Source organism: Siphateles boraxobius, unplaced genomic scaffold (genome assembly GCF_051911475.1).
Source record: "Siphateles boraxobius isolate OS27281-9 unplaced genomic scaffold, OSU_SipBor_1 30, whole genome shotgun sequence".
NCBI classification, from domain to species: domain Eukaryota; kingdom Metazoa; phylum Chordata; class Actinopteri; order Cypriniformes; family Leuciscidae; genus Siphateles; species Siphateles boraxobius.
The window spans coordinates 5,599,763-5,615,335 of record NW_027508920.1 but is presented as its reverse complement, the minus strand read 5'-3'; positions in this window follow the sequence as shown (position 1 = coordinate 5,615,335).

The following is a 15,573-nucleotide window of genomic DNA, read 5'->3' as shown; positions in this document are numbered from 1 at the left end:
CTGATTTAAACAGAGCTGTTGATTCATATTACATGGATGGGACTGTTTTTGATGCATACCGTCCAGCAGTATGGCAGGCACTGCGTGATGAGTATCCGACCAGAATAGACCCTAAAGCATTAAAAGGGGATCAACTGGGAGATACAGAAAGCCCAATTGCATATACAGTATACAGAGACAATTAAAAAGGTGGAAGCAAGAGACTGAATGGAATCCAGAAGGAGCCATTAATGGCTACATTGTTCAGAAATGCTGTGGTAGATGCTATGCCACAAACTGTAAAAAGCAAACTAGAAGATGTAGTCGGTTTGAACTCTAAAACACACAAAGTGTTTTGTGACCATGTGACCCATGCTGTAGAACAATACAGGAAAAATGAACAGAGAATAAAAATTCAAGAAAATGAGCTACAGAGAAAACTGACTCAGTTACAGATTGAACAGCTGACAAGCAATAATAAGAAAAAGATTCAAGCTACTGTAAAAAGAGAAGAGTCAGAACAAATGACAGTGATGTGTCCTATGAGTGCTCCACAGTCGGTTATGCAGCAGCCCCCACCTCTACCAATACCTCAAAATACACACCAGATCCCTGTACCCACTGTCAAAGTTTATGCTCAACAGCAGCAGCAAATGGGATGGAAAAGTAATCCACCACAAGGGGGGAAAGAGGAAAAGGCAGGTCTAATAAAAACCCTCCAGGACTGTGCTGGGGGTGTGGACAACCTGGACATAATAGAGTCAACTGCCCCATCAATCGATTTCAACAGTCACCGGGGAGTGGGAGGGGGGAGAGATGGCAACAGCCTTATCGGGGTCCATGTCAAGGCCCAGTAAACCCTTGGGGAGGTCCAAATCAAGGATATTAGGGGTGCCCAGAGAATCCTATAGGGGAGAATGAGCTGCCAATTTTAGCAACCAATGCTGCTCAAGAACCAATGCTAAAAATTAAAATAGAAGGAAAAACAACACCCATGTTAATAGATACTGGAGCACTTTATACATGTGTAAATTCAAATTATGCCTCACATCTCCCCTTGTCTGGAAAATTTGCCAAGACAATAGGATTCTCGGGACAAATGCAGCTAATTCCTATGACCGCTCCAGTTTGTTTACAAACTGAAAATAAAAGTGTGACACTACCTGTCCTTGTATCAAATCAGACTCCTGTTAATTTGCTAGGAAGAGATGCATTATGTAAATTAGGGCTTCAAATTTGGTGTTCTTCAGAAGGAGTGTATATAGACCTAAAAGGAATAAAAACTCAAATGATGATCTCTGAACCAAAAGCAAATGTATACTGGATAGGACAAATAGAAAATGAGGTTAGACAAATAATCAACACATGGGGAAAGTTCATTGAAGCACAAATTTTTGAAGCACAAGTACCAAAATCTGAATTTCATTGTACAATGATATATCACCCTAAGAGAGATGAAAATTTTGAAAAACTATGGCAGGAAAAAACTAACAGTCAAAAAATTGAAATGAATGGGAAAGATATCAAGATATTGCAGGGAGCAGCAATGAGTATATTACAAACTGAATTTATAAAAGATTGGTTTAATGTACCTGATTCTGTGCCACATATATCCTTATATGTAGGAAGTAATTGGGAGACGAAAGATTTAGGACCAATGATGAAAAAAGCAGAACAATGCCAGTGGCAGCCAACAATAAATCCGCTAATTTTTCCTTCAGATGACAAAAATGTCATTAAAATTTTGTATACATTAAAAAATTAATGGGGTCTCCTCAAGAAATCATCATTAATCAAAAAATACAAAAACAAATGATAACAAAATCCAAATCTATAGAGACTATTGATAATGAACTGAGCAACAAGTACCAACCGAGTTATGGTCTCAACGTGACACTGATGTGGGATTGGTCAAATCAGCGAGTCCAATAACAATACAACTTAAGCCAGGTGCACGCCTACCTCGTAAATTACAATACCCTTTAAGGCCTGAAGCAGAAGCGGGCATAAAAGACACAATTGAAGGGCTGGTGAAAGCAGGAGTGTTAAAAGAAACAAATATTTACTGTAACACTCCAATTTTAATTGTAATTAAAGCAAATAAATCTAAATGGCGCCTCGTACATGATTTACGAGCAATTAATGATATAGCAGAAGATTGGCCGGCTGATGTTCCAAACCCACATGCACTGTTAACAAATGTACCGCCTGATGCTAAATATTTTACGGTAATTGATTTATGTAATGACTTTTTCAGTATACCAGTGGAAGAAAAAAGTAGATATTTATTTGCATTTTCATATGCTAATAAACAATATACTTATACAAGAATGCCGCAAGGATTTAAGCATTCTCCACATATATTCAATCAAGTACTTAAAGGTGACCTATAATTCAAAATTGAATTTACCTTGGTATAGTCAAATAACAAGAGTTCAGTGCATGGACATGACATAGAGTGAATCTCAAACTGGACTGTTTTCGCGTTCTCATTTAATTCACGTTTATGAAAAACACCCCTGAAAAACGGTCGGTTCTCCACACAATACCGACTGTGACGCAATAGTCGGGATCATTAATATGTACGCCTCCAAATATTTGCATAATGCCAGCCCTCAATGCCAGGCGGAACTGCGCAGCCGAAGCATGGCAGTTGCTCAGTGTGGATGTACACATGAACACAAAAGTATTTTTTAGTTCCTTCATCTGAGCCTCTGAAGAAACAATGGGTTAATTTTATTTTCTCTGGAAATTTCCAAACATTTCACCGACTGTTTCCTCAACTTGGGCCAATACAGAGCTGGCCTCGGATCGAGCTACCAAGCAACACTTTCTGATGTGTAATTGTTCAAGTTCAGACAGGTAATCTTTCTCTCAAAATCGTTCAATACTGTTTATGCATCAGTAAGTCAAGCCAGTGACTAAAATATCAGCTTCACATCGTTTCTTTTAGTAGGATGAAAATAATCGTATTTAAATTGTGAACAAATTATATACAGAAAGCGATCAAAGAACAATCTTTCCACACAGCGCGAGTTTATCTGGACACTTGCCAAACTCGTTATGAAATCAATGGCGCACGTTATTGCACAACGAAGCTCTTACTGTATTTACATCATCGTGTTTGCATTGGTGAAAGCATTAGAGAGTACAGAAACTGCTTTGCAATGATAAGATCTTCATTCTCGCGATCAACACACTGTCATCTGCTCAATGCTCATCACGGCAACATTTTATGTGATGGGAATAGATCTAAATACTTTAAAAACATCTCACGATTCGTTAATCTCGATAGCTGTTATAGTAAAAACGTATAATAGCAGTAGTAAAAGTATTCGGGAGAGAGTTTCACATCTAATGCGTAGCTATTTCATATGCAAGCATGTCAGCCAATCACAGCAGTGGCCGTGGTTACACTAAATCCCACAGCAGACACGCCCCTTCAAACAGAGTGTTCAAATCAGAGGCTAAAAGCAGGTTAGGAAAAATGCCATTTATTTCTAAATTATGATTATTTTTTATCTAAAAAACATACTAACATTATAAGGGTAACCCAGGAAACATTATAAAATAATAAAAAAAAAATTCTAGGGCACATTTAAGGCTGATTTAGAGGATCTTGTAATAGACAGCACTTTGCTACAATATGTAGATGATTTGATGATTTGTTCAGCAACACGAGAATAGTGTCACAAGGATTCTATAAACGTGCTTACAAAATTAGCCCAAGGAGGTCACAAAGCATCCAAAAATAAACTACAATATTGTCAGCCACAGGTTGAATATCTGGGAAGAATGATTTCATACGGGACAAAAGCTATAGCTCCAAATTACTTAGAAGGCATAAGTAAAGCACCGTTGCCACAAACAGTAAAACAAATGATGACCTTTCTAGGAATGACTGGCTTCAGTGTAGATTGGATAGAAGATTATGCAATAAAAACAGCTCCACTGAGGGAAATCATGAAACAAGCAGGAGTACAAAATTTGAGTAATCCATTAAAATGGACCACTGATGCAATGATAGCATTTTAATCTATTAAAAAGGAATTGCAAAGGGCACCTGTAATCGGAAACCCTGATTATACTAGACAATTTTACTTATATGTAGCAAATAGAACTGATGGCTATGCATCAGCTGTTCTGATGCAGAAAACTTGCAGTGGCAGGAAGAAACAGCCCATAGCGTATTATAGCACCAAGCTAGACACCGTAGCACAAGGCTACCCACCTTGCTACCAACAAGGTCTTGCAGCAATATATTATGCTTATGATAAAGCATCTACAATAACTATGGGATACCCAGTAACTATTTATGCGCACCATAAAATTGTGGAATTAATAGAACAAGGCAAATTTGTATTAACTCAAGCTTGTATTCTTGCATATTCATCATTGCTTACATACCTAGATGTTACCATTAAACGATGTGATACAGTGAATCCAGCTGAATTAATTCCTCTGGATTATGAAGGTGAACCACATGATTGTGTAGCCAATTCACTGGCATTTACCAGATTGAGACCAGATCTTGAATCAACACCATACCTGAAGTAGAAATAATTTACTTTGTAGATGGTTCTAGTTTTAAAGATCATCTGGGGACTCATACAGGATATTCAGTCGTAAGAAAAGACAAGGATGAATTTGTACCCGTAATATCTCAACATTGTGTACAGCCTTGTTCTGCTCAATTAGCAGAATTAAAAGCTCTTACGACTGCATGTCAATTGGCAAAGGGACAAACCGCAAATATTTTTACAGATTCAGCATATGCTCATGGGGTGTGTCATCTGCTTGGAGCAGTATGGAAACAGAGAGGTTTCAAAAAGAGTGATGGAACTCCCATCCAGCATGCAGAACAAATAGGTCAATTAATTTCTGCTATGATGCTACCAACACGATTGGCAGTCATCAAGTGTCAAGCACATAATAAAGGAAATGACTTTGTCATTAAAGGTAACAACATAGCAGATTTGGAAGCCAAAAAAGCATCAGGTTGTCAAGTAGCAATACTAAATCCTGTGGTTCTGATAGAACCACAGTCGCAATTGGATGATATCGCTCAAAAAGAAACAGGCCCTTATGAACACTCCATGTGGTATCAGAGAGGGGCCAAAAAAGATGCACAAGATATTTGGCGTTCACATGAGGGACAGATTGTTGCACCAACAGCGTTTTTAAATATTCTCATTGCAGATTCACATGGATTTGATCACTGCGGGAGAGGGGAAGTAATTAGGAAAATTAAAAAACAGGGATATTGGTCCCCATATTTGTATGCAATGGTTGACGATTTTCTGTCCACATGTGAAATTTGTGCCAAATATAATGTAAGGAAAGGAACAGCGACACCAATAGGCCACATACCAGTACCAGAAGGACCATTCAGACACCCGGTTATGGATTATGTGGATATGATAAAGCGAGTACAAGGCAAAAGGTACATGCTTGTGATAATAGATAGATTTAGTAGATGGGTAGAGGCGGTACCATTAACAGATGAGGGGTCAGGAACAGTGATTAAATTTTTGACAAGAGAAGTAATCCCTAGATTTGGGATACCATCAGAAATAAGTTCTAATAATGGGTCAGCATTTATTCAAAAGACTCTAAAACAGGTACTGCAGCAATTGAGAATAAAACAGAGATTAGGTTGTGTCTATAAACCGCAATCGCAAGGAATAGTTGAAAAAATTAACGGTACTTTCAAGGCCAAAATTAACAAAATATGTGAAAGTACTAAGCTTAATTGGGTTGATGCTTCACCAATTGCACTAATGAGCTATCGCATGCAAAGCAATAGAATTACACATCTAACACCGCATGAGATGCTTACGGGTCGACCCATGCCTGTGCCATATTGCAGAGGTCCCTACAAAGGACCTCCATTGGAACAATTGCAAATGGAATTAAGATCTTATATGAAGAAACTAACTGCAATACATAAAGCTATATATTTACAGGAATCGAGAAAGCAGCCCAGTGAGGAGACAGAGACACCTTGTCCAGTGGTTCCAGGTGATCTAGTGTATCTGAGGGTATTCAGGAGAAAGTGGAATGAGCCTAGGAGAGAAGGTCCCTACAAAGTAGTAACGGCTTCACCAACAGAAGTCCAGGTGGAAGGAAAGACCACTTGGTACCATCTGTACCACTGCACAAGAATTCCCAGACAAAGACAGGAAAGAGAAGAAAGAACACGTGAAACTGAGGAACAGGACGAAAGGGTGCAATATATTCAAAGCTCAGAACAACAAGTGGGTGAGCACAGCAGTAAAAATAAAAAAAAAACTGAAAGGAATTAGTCCGATAATGTGCCTGATAATGATCCTCACATGTGTAGCGACTGACCGAATCCTGTTTTCCTTTCACTACTGAACAAATATGAACACATATATGTTTAATTCACAAAACCTTGAATCATGTGAAATGGTGCCCCAATGTCTGCCAGCAGGTCATTGATTAACCATTAATGACGCATTGCGCAATCAAGAAACAGGTCCCCGTTGTTCTCGAAACCCTCACGTGGTGCACACCACGGATGGACAGTATACCCTAAGGATACACACACACACACACACCACACATACCCGCACACAAACGTCCTTTGTGTGCAACTTAGGATAGGTATGTCCTTAATGTATATAACACAGAATTGTATCTGACCTTCCTGTATGCATGCATATCTAATTAGTTTTGTCTTATTCTATAGATGTAATTGGAGACTGGTCTGTAACTTCAAATCTTAAGTGAAAGATTACCTAACAGGATCATCTTCTGTAACTCTCCCTCTTGCTAGGTCATAAAACTTTATGACCCCCAAAAGGAATTCCAAGGGAATCACAGCTCCCACTTGAATTCTGATAAAGAAAGAGGAATAGACTCTGCAATCTTATATTTTCTAGAAGTATAACCCCTCAAGAAATGTATAAACATGAATTTGATCTTTCCTAGGTCATGGTAGCCGGTATTATGGCTTTATAGTCATGTGAGTGAACATTAAATGTGTGTAATTCTGCATATGAATGTAACTTTATTTTTCTTCTACTCCTTCCGGCCATTCTTGGTACCTGTTTGACTGTCTTGTTTTGACTAAACAAGTCATACATAGGATATTACAGTAAAATGTATTGTTCTGTGTGTACAATCTTTCTGGCTAGAAATGACAAAATGTTATACAATCATAAATTATCCTGACAAGACAAAGAAGAACTTTTCCCGCTCGAGATGCTCTAACATGATTGGTTCACATACGCGAAGCAGGCGTGAACCCCTCCTCTCTATAAGAGACTGACACAGAAGTTTCTCAGAGAGCACTTTCCCTGTGAGAGGTTTCCGGTCCCATGGCTCCTTAGGAAGCTTTACACCGCGTTTCTTTTCTTTTCCTTTCTTTACTAAGTTTTATTTTCATTTTCGCCTCTCCCTCCCGAGGGAGATGAACTCTGAACTATTTCCTTGGTAACTTCACGTTCGGTGAACCTTTAAAACTTCCCGCGAGTCTGCTCGCCCCGGAAGACACGAGAGAACAAGCCTATAGCGCCGAAGGACAAACACGCATACGGCTCTGCGTTCTTCAGCTCACACAAAGAGAACCATACGCAAGTATAGGTTATTGATTTGATTTGATTGATGTGATTTCTTGTTGCCTCTCTAAGGGTTATTGTCTGTGATTTTTGCCATGCTGCGATCACCCCGGTGATCTCTCTCATCCTGACCGTTAGTTTAACTTTCTCATCCTCTATCTCTCTCTCTCTATATATATATATATATATATTTCTCTCTCTCTCTCGTTTTCTCTCCCTCTCTCATCCTATTGTAAATTCGTGTTTGTAATGTCTTCCGTTCTGTCTGCCCTGGTTGTATATACATATATATTATGTGTGAATTGTAGTTCGATGTATTATTAGTCCAATTATTAAAACCATTATATTCTTGATTGCTTTCTGTCTAAAATGCTCATTTTTACAAAGTCAATGAAATGTTCGACCCTTTAGCTACAAAAGCTTTATTATTTACTACGTTGAGTAGTTTAATTTTATAAACACAGGAAATTTAATGTTCACGGCCAGAAAATTTATATGTCTTGGAGTTTATAAGAAGTGATCACTTTTATTGGGAAGTTGATGAGTTAATCTTACGGCCGTTTGCTGGACAAACAGATTGTTCGATAACTAAATTAACTCCATTTAAGGTTATCTCATATAGCCTAATCGATCTGTAATAAGACTATTGATATATTAATGACGAACCAACCCATTAAGGTGATTATTCATATATACAATCGATCTATTTTCAGCTTCGATAATTTAACTGTAATATGCAATATATTAATCATTCATGGTTAATTATTAAAATTCCCTATATATAATTTGAGCTAATTTAATGTAAGACTCATTGTCGCTACACATGCTTACTGTATCTGATACTGCAATCTCAAGCTACCAGCATCAGCACCCAAACCTCCTTTCAAGTTCAAACTATAGACAACACCACCCAGACTACTCTACAATTGACTTCTCAGCCCTCAAATAGACCTAGTGACAAAACAACAATAACCTCAGCAGAACAAGAATTGATTGAACAGCAAAAGATATCAAAGCAACGTAGAAATGTTGAAGATGACAAAATTGAAGGGGCTAGTGAAGAAGATATATTATGGGAAACATCACAAAATGATGATTGGTATAACTGGGCGTCGTATACAGCAAGAGAAATAGGTATGAGCAATTGCATAATGTGCTCCAAATCCCCCTTGAATAAGGTGATAGTAGTTCCAAATCCACATGACTATGTAAAACGTGATGAGTTTAATAGTCACTTTTGTCATGTAAATGACAATTTTAGACCTTACTGCTCAGCTGAGTGCCTAGCCTTTTCAGGAAATTCTGTGTTTCATGAACAATTTAGTAGACCACATTGGGGAACCTGGTGTCAATATTGGGACGTAAATGCAAATATTAAAATAGAAAAAGGAAAAGTAGAAATCCCAAAATGGTACAGTATAGACTACAACCAAGAACATGAGTGTTTTAATAAATCTACAGGAACTCATAATTTAGGAGAATTTAAAAGAAAGTGCGATACAATATGGAACCTAGATAAAACAAATGCTTGGGATTCAAAAACACCGGTAAGAGCTCCAGAATTTCAAGCACTAGGAACAAGGAAAGGAAAAAAAATAAATCCAGAAGAAGAATGTAAAAAACAAACTATAACATTACCATCAATAGAGCTGTATGAAGACCAAACAATAGTAGTAGCAGATTTATTTTGGGCTTGTGGGAAAAAACGACTTCTAGCCTCCTTTCCACTAAAATGGAAAGGAATATGTGCTAGAGTAAGACTAATTCAATAAGTTACTATTGCACAATGGGAACCAGAACCAAATGTAAAGGAAGACAAAAAATAACTAAGAGAGCTGATCAACCAAGGAGGAAGGAACTGGATTTTGAAACTACACTCTAGAAAAGGATAGTGAAAGTAGGGCTTAAGTAAGCCCCAGAGAGGGGAATGTTGAAGATTTTATTAGTTAGAAAATAAGTAATTTAGCTATATATTTATACACAATTATTTCCTCTCTGTGTAACTTTGGATTTCCTTTACTCTCTGTGTTACTTTGAATTACCTCTGTGAGTGATTTTTGAGAGGCCTGGAATGTTGTTTGCTGCAGAAAATTATATTCTAAGAAGTCACGTGGGAAAAGACCTTCACCACAAATAATCTATAGATTTGTGACCATCTTGGTCGAAAGGCTTGCTATATAAGGGAGAATGTGAAAGACCTTGGGAACGTGTCTTCTGCAGAGATCCAAGATCTCTGAAGTTATTTCTACAAAGACGGAAAAGCACAACACCCATAAGTCCATGGTTCCACACAAGAAAATTTGGGGGGGTTAGGGGGGGCTTGGGGGCTATACCCCAGCCAACACGTTTATGTGGGGCCCATATGGGTTATACATGGGCTACAGGGGTACAGAGTGGGCATGGGCTCAAAATGGGCTTCTTATCTGGGGCCCACTTGGGTTAACTAAGTAGGTCCAACATGGGCAAACCCAATTGGGCTCTCTATGTGGGCCCTAGTTGGTTCACTAATGGGAAATGAGTACATGGGTTGAAAATGGGCTACACTGGGGACTAATTCAGTTCCCTTTCGTTGTCACTCCGAGTTACGTCGGATGACGACGAATGGGGTTTCGCTTAGAAAGCCTATCAACTTCGAGTATTACAAAACGAGCCAATGGCAAAGAAATGCCATGGGTCTGCGGAATTTGCATGGCGTAACTCCGCCCCACCTCGTGGGTATAAAAGGAGGAAGCCGGCAGCAAGCAGATATGTTTTCGCTTCGGAGCCAAGTGTATTCTTCTCTCCACAAGCCATCTCTGAATTGTCAGCTTTACAAACGAGTACCTCAAGTGTTGGTGTGACGGCGATCTACGGCGAGAGCGTGCTTCCTGCTGATCTGTTGCAGTGGTCTGCCAGTCGGTGCGTTTCTCCCCGGGTGCTTCAACACTTGAGTTTTCTCTCACTAAAAGAGCTTACACGTGGCACGTCTTTTTAAAGATGTCTCGCCCGTGTACTTCTGGTTGCGGCAGATTGGTATCGGACTCTGATGGGCACGAGCGTTGCATAGTATGTTTGGGCATTGATCATGCTAGAGCAGCGCTCGTGGATGACTCATGTTCTCTCTGTGGGAACATGACCATCGCGTCATTACGGTCGAGACTCCGTGAACTCGCAAGAGTGAGAGTCCCCTCATCCACCCCCCGTCCTGCGGCTGGTGGCCAGGGTGATCTGAGGGTTACGGTCTGGAACAAGGCGCCGACTATGTGTCCGCGACCCCAGCCCCCCTCTTCAATGACGGTGCCCGCTAGTGAACTGCTGATTCCCGCGGGTCTACCCTCTGGTGGCCCGCGTGCTTCAGTTGAAGCTACAGAGGAAGATGCCATGTCAGTTGCAGCATCACTAGGCGGGTTTGACTCTTCTGGAAGTGAGGGCTCGTCACAGCTGCCACCTTCCGGTGTGCATACGGCTGTGCTCAAGTCTGATCTGGAGATGACGGCCATGCTTTCCCGGGCAGCCGCGAGCATCGGACTTGAGTGGAGGCCTCCACCCTGTCCTGAGCGCTCGCGGCTGGACGATTGGTTTTTGGGTAAGGCCGCCGACCCTCGTCCTCGGCAAACCCCAATACCTTTCTTCCCGGATGTGCATGATGAGATCTCGAAGTCCTGGAAGACCCCCCTGTCTTCTCGGGACCGCTCGCTGGTCTCATCCGCCTTTCCTCCCCTCGATGAGGCAGCTGCCCGTGGGAACACTGGGCTTCCCCCGGTTGAACGCTCTGTTGCCATGCAACTATGTCCTCAGAGTGCTTCTTCTCGGGGCGAGCCTAAGCACCCATCCAAAGCCTGTAGATTTTCGTCGACCCTGGTGGCGAAGTCTTACAGAGCGGCGGGACAGGCGGCTGCTTCACTGCATGCTATGGCCACTCTGCAGGTCTACCAGGCCCAGATGCTCAGAGACATGCACGAGGGTAGGACAAACCCAGGGCTCTTTGATGAGCTGCGCGCCGCGACCGACCTTGCTCTCCGGGCGACGAAGGTTACCGCGCGCTCCCTGGGTTTGGTGATGTCCACAGCTGTGGTCCAGGAGCGACATCTGTGGCTGAACCTGGCTGACATGCGGGACGCTGAGCGGACCCGTCTGCTTAACGCCCCCTTGTCCCAGGCCGGCCTCTTCGGCGGTGCAGTTGAAGACTTTGCCCAACAGTTTTCAACTGCCCAGAAACAGACCGAGGCCATCAGACACATTCTGCCCCGCCGGCCCGCTGCTGCCTCCACCTTGCCGGCCGGGCAGACGCCTCGACCTGTTTCCCGCCGAGGGCGCCCTCCTGCGGCTCCCGCCCCTCACGCCCGGACCACGCAGCAGCCTCCACCCAGGGCCGGTCGCGGAGGAAGCCGTAAGAAGGCGCCACAGCCCTCTCCTGCCCCGCCCCCCGCTAAACGCCGGGCCAAGCGGCGCTCCTGAGACGGGCTGCTCAGGGATGATGATTGTTTCACAGGAGGTGGTAGCAGGACCACTCCTTCCCCCGGTGGAGGGCCGGGGGAGAATCTTTTGTTCTCCACTCCCCGCTGCTCACCCACGGGTGGGCAGCACCCTAATGTGGTTAAAGTCAGAAACAATCCCCTCTTCCCTGAGCTCACAGAGTTCTCGGGCGACACAGAGCGCCGCCCACAAGCCGTGCTCTCCTCGCCCCCCTCTGTCCCAGAGGCGGTTGACACGGCGTGCCGTCCACGGACCGCTTCGCCCCTGTCCCCCTCTGTCGCCAGACCCCTGACAGAGCAGGCCCCCGCGGGACGACCAACCTGGTCCTCCCCTGGCCCCCTCTGCCAGGGCGCGGTTGCTAACTGTGCCCCCTCTCCGGGCCGCTATGCCGTCCACATCTGGGCCAGTTACTCCGCTTCGCTGCCCCTCCGGGGGGACGCCTGTGGCTCGCATGATCCCGTTGGTTCAGTTCCTGGGAGCCTGGCTAGAGCTTCCCCGTCTGTCCCACTGGATCGCGCGTACCGTCAGGCTCGGCCATGCGATTCAGTTCGCACGGTCTCCTCCCCGCTTCAGGGGAGTCCGCTCCACTTTGGTCGGTGGCAATACCCCTATCATGAGAGCAGAGATTGCCACCCTGCTGGCGAAGGGTGCAATCGAGACTGTCCCTCCAGCCGAGATGAGGTCCGGCTTCTACAGCCCCTACTTCATTGTCCCCAAGAAAACCGGTGGGTTACGGCCAATCCTGGACTTGCGCGTGCTGAACCGCTCCCTTCACCGGATGCCGTTCAAGATGCTCACCGCCAAACGCGTTTTCGAATGCATACGGCCCCAGGATTGGTTTGCAGCGATCGACCTGAAGGACGCCTACTTTCATGTCTCCATTCTTCCTCGACACAGACCGTTCCTCCGGTTTGCTTTCGAGGGGCAGGCATACCAGTACGCGGTTCTCCCTTTCGGGCTAGCCCTGTCTCCTCGCATCTTCACGAAGGTCGTCGAGGCGGCCCTTGTTCCCCTTCGAGAGCAAGGGGTTCGCATCCTGAGTTATATCGACGACTGGCTGATCCTAGCTCACTCTCGAGATCAGGTTTGCGAACACAGGGACCTAGTGCTTCGGCACCTAGCCCGTCTGGGCCTTCGGGTCAACTGGGAGAAGAGCAAACTTTGCCCCGTGCAGAGGATCTCTTTTCTCGGTATGGACATCGACTCGGTCGCCATGTCCGCGCAGCTTACGAGCGAGCGCGCGCAGTCACTGCTGACTTGCCTAAGACAATTCGAGGGCAAGAGTGCGGTTCCACTGAAACTTTTTCAGAGGCTCCTGGGGCATATGGCATCTGCAGCCGCGGTCACGCCGCTCGGATTGCTTCATATGAGACCGCTTCAGCTTTGGCTTCGCGACCGAGTCCCGAGGTGGGCATGGCAACACGGCACGTTCCGAGTACCAGTTACTCCGACCTGCCGTCAGTTCTTCACCCCGTGGACGAACCTCGATTTTCTCAGGGCCGGTGTCCCCCTGGCTCGAGCTTCCCGGCATGTTGTTGTCTCAACAGATGCCTCCACCACGGGCTGGGGCGCCATGTGCAATGGACATGCTGCTGCGGGCTCCTGGACAGGACCCCAGCGGCTATGGCATGTCAATTGCCTCGAGTTGTTGGCAGTACGCCTTGCCCTGCACCGCTTCCGAGCGTTGCTCAGGGGTCAACACGTACTAGTCCGCTCAGACAATACCGCCACTGTAGCGTACATCAACCATCAAGGTGGTCTACGCTCCCGCCGTATGTCACAACTCGCTCGCCACCTCCTCCTATGGAGTCAGAAGCATCTGAGGTCGCTTCGAGCCATCTTCATTCCCGGAGCGCTGAACTGTGCAGCCGACGAGCTCTCACGGCTTCAGCCCCTCCCTGGAGAATGGCGACTCCATCCCCAGTCGGTTCAGCTGATTTAGGGACCAGTTCGGGGACGCGCAGATAGATCTGTTTGCCTCTCACGACTCGACCCATTGCGCCCAGTTCTATTCCCTGACCGAGGGCACGCTCGGCACGGATGCTCTGGCGCACAGCTGGCCGCAGGGCCGCAAGTATGCGTTTCCCCCAGTGAGCCTTCTTGCGCACACTTTGCGCAAGGTCAGGGAGGACGAGGAGCAGGTCATTCTGGTTGCCCCTTACTGGCCCAACCGGACCTGGTTCCCCGAACTAGTACTCCTCGCGACAGCACCTCCCTGGCCGATCCCTCTGAGGAAGAACCTTCTTTCTCAGGGACGGGGCACCCTATGGCACCCTCGTCCCGATCTTTGGAACCTCCACGTGTGGCTCCTGGATGGGACGAGGCAGGTTTGAGTACCCTACCACCAGCGGTGGTGGCTACCATCACTTCCGCTAGAGCGTCGTCCACGAGACACGTCTATGCGTTGAAGTGGAACCTCTTCGTCAACTGGTGCTCTTCTCACCGAGAAGACCCCCGGAGATGCTCGATCAGTGTTTTGCTTTCCTTCCTTCAACAGGGGCTGGAGCGAAGGCTGTCTCCCTCCACCCTGAAGGTCTATGTTGCCGCCATTGCCGCACATCATGACCTCATCGAAGGTAAGTCGGTGGGGAAGCACGACCTGGTCATCAGGTTCCTGAGAGGAGCGAGGAGACTAAATCCTCCTCGTCCTCCTCTCGTTCCCTCTTGGGACCTCTCAGTGGTTCTAACTGCCCTGAAGAGTGCTCCCTTTGAGCCCCTGCAATCAGTCGAGCTTAAGTTCTTGTCTATGAAGACAGCGCTCCTGGTTGCACTGGCCTCCATCAAGAGGGTTGGGGACCTGCACGCATTCAGCCTGCCTGGAATTTGGGCCGGCTTACTCTCACGTGATCCTGAGACCCCGGCCTGGATATGTGCCCAAGGTTCCTACCACTCCCTTTCGGGACCAGGTGGTGAACCTGCAAGCGCTTCCCTCGGAGGAGGCAGACCCAGCCTTGGCACTACTCTGTCCAGTACGGGCTCTCCGCGCCTATGTAGACAGAACGCAGTGTTTCAGGACCTCAGACCAGCTCTTTGTCTGTTATGGTGGGAAGCTGAAGGGAAAGGCTCTCTCCAAGCAAAGGTTGTCTCACTGGATAGTGGACACCATTGCTTTGGCTTACCAGCAGCAAGGTCGACCGTGCCCCCTTGGTGTGACTGCCCACTCCACCCGGAGTGTGGCGTCCTCTTGGGCTCTAGCACATGGCGCCTCGCTAACAGACATCTGCAGAGCTGCAGGCTGGGCGACCCTAACACATTCGCCAGATTCTATAATCTCCGAGTGGAGCCTGTGTCCTCTCGGGTACTCGCTTCAACCAGCTAGTACCGGACCCGCTCAGGTGTCTTCGCTTGCTCGCCATTCCACTCCACGGACTGGATACGTGCGATATTTTCCTCAGGTGAGCTTCTCCGAAAGCCCTGAGCTCCTCCAGCACTCCTGACGTCGGCGCCAGTGTCTATTGCCTGTGCGTCGGCTAGGTGCCTCCCGTGTGCATGGTCCCTCCTCTGAGCGACCCCCACATGTGTATCTCCACTGTAAGCCTCTCTGAGCGTGTGTCTT